Source organism: Arachis duranensis, chromosome 4 (genome assembly GCF_000817695.3).
Source record: "Arachis duranensis cultivar V14167 chromosome 4, aradu.V14167.gnm2.J7QH, whole genome shotgun sequence".
NCBI lineage: Eukaryota > Viridiplantae > Streptophyta > Magnoliopsida > Fabales > Fabaceae > Arachis > Arachis duranensis.
This window is the reverse complement of record NC_029775.3, coordinates 56,938,871-56,940,746: the sequence shown is the minus strand read 5'-3', so window position 1 is coordinate 56,940,746 and position 1,876 is coordinate 56,938,871.

Genomic DNA, 1,876 nt, shown 5'->3' with positions numbered 1-1,876 from the left:
GATGTCTCCTTCTATGATAACTCCAGCTGAGTAACATAGATAGCAAATAAGATGAGGAAAAGCTAGCCTTGCCATGGTGGAGGACTTTTTGGCTATTTTGTAGAATTCATGGGAGATGACTTCATGAACTTCTACTTCCTCTCTAATCATGATGCTATGAATCATGATGGCCCGATCAACAGTAACTTCAGATCAGTTGCTAGTGGGGATGATAGAGCATTGAATGAACTCTAACCACCCTCTAGCCACAGGCTTGAGGTCTAGTCTTCTTAGTTGAACCGGCTTGCCTTTGGAGTCTCTTTTCCATTGAGCTCCTTCCACACATATGTCCATAAGGACTTGGTCCTACCTTTGATTAAAGTTGACCCTTCTAGTGTAGGGGCGTTCATCTCCTTGCATCATGGGCAAGTGGAATGCCAACCTCACATTTTCCGGACTAAAATCTAAGTATTTCCCCCGAACCATTGTGAGATAATTCTTTGGACTCGGATTCACACTTTGATCATGGTTCCTAGTGATCCATGCATTGGCATAGAACTCTTGAACCATTAAGATTCTGACTTGTTGCATGGGGTTGGTTAGGACTTCCCAACCCCTTCTTCGGATTTCATGTCGGATCTCTGGATACCCATTTTTCTTCAGTTTGAAAGGGACCTCAGGGATTACCTTCTTCTTTGCCACAACATCATAGAAGTGGTCTTGATGGCTTTTGGAGATGAATCTTTCCATCTCCCATGACTCGGAGGTGGAAGCTTTTGTCTTCCCTTTTCCTTTTCTAGAGGATTCTCCGGCCTTAGGTGCCATTGATGGTAATGGAAAAACAAAAAGATTATGTTTTGACCACACTAAACTTAAAATATTGCTTGCCCTCGAGCAAGAGAAGAAAGAAGAGAAGAAGAAGAAGAAGAAAATTTGGAGGAGAGTGAGGGAAGGTGTTTCGGTCAAGGTGTAGAAGAGGGGGTTTGTGTTGTGTGAAAATGAAGTAGAATGGAAGAGTATATATAGGGAGGGGAGTGGGTGTAGTTTCGGACATTTAGCGTGGGTTTGGGTGGGAAAGCTTTTTGAATTTTGAAGGTGGCTGGGGTTTTTGGGGAAGAGTGGATGGATGTGAGTGGTGAAGGGGGTAATTGGGAAGAGAGGTTTGAGGTGATTGGTGAAGGGTTTTTGGGGAAGTGTGTTTATTGGAAAGAGAGAATGAATGTTGAGAAGAGGGGAGAATATGTTAGGTGGGGATCCTGTGGGGTCCACAAATCCTGAGATGATCCTGTGGGGTCCACAGATCCTGCGGTGTCAAGGATTTACATCCCTGCACTAATTAGGCATGTAAAATGCCTTTGCACACCATTCTGGCGTTTAAACGCCGAAGTGATGCACACTCTGGGCGTTCAACGCCCATGTGTAGCATGTTTCTGGCGTTTAACGCCAGTTCCATGCTTGTTACTGGCGTTCAGCGCTAGCTTTCCTCAAGGCATATTCCTGGCGTTCAAATGCCAGGATGTTGCTTGTTTCTGGCGTTCAGTGCCAGAAACATGCTCTGTTCTGGCGTTGAACGCCAGCCAGATGCACCTTACTGGCATTTAAACGCCAGTAAGTCCTTCCTCTAGGGTGTGATTTTTCTTCTGCTATTTTTGATTCTGTTTTTAATTTTAGTATTTTTTTTCGTGACTCCACATGATCATGAACTAATAAAACATAAAAGAACAATAGAAAATATAGATAAATAAAAATTGGGTTGCCTCCCAATAAGCGCTTCTTTAATGTCAATAGCTTGACAGTGAGCTCTCATGGAGCTTCATAGATCATCAGAGCATTGTTGGGACCTCCCAACACTAAACTTAGAGTTTGAATGTGGGGGTTCAACACCAAACTTAGAGTT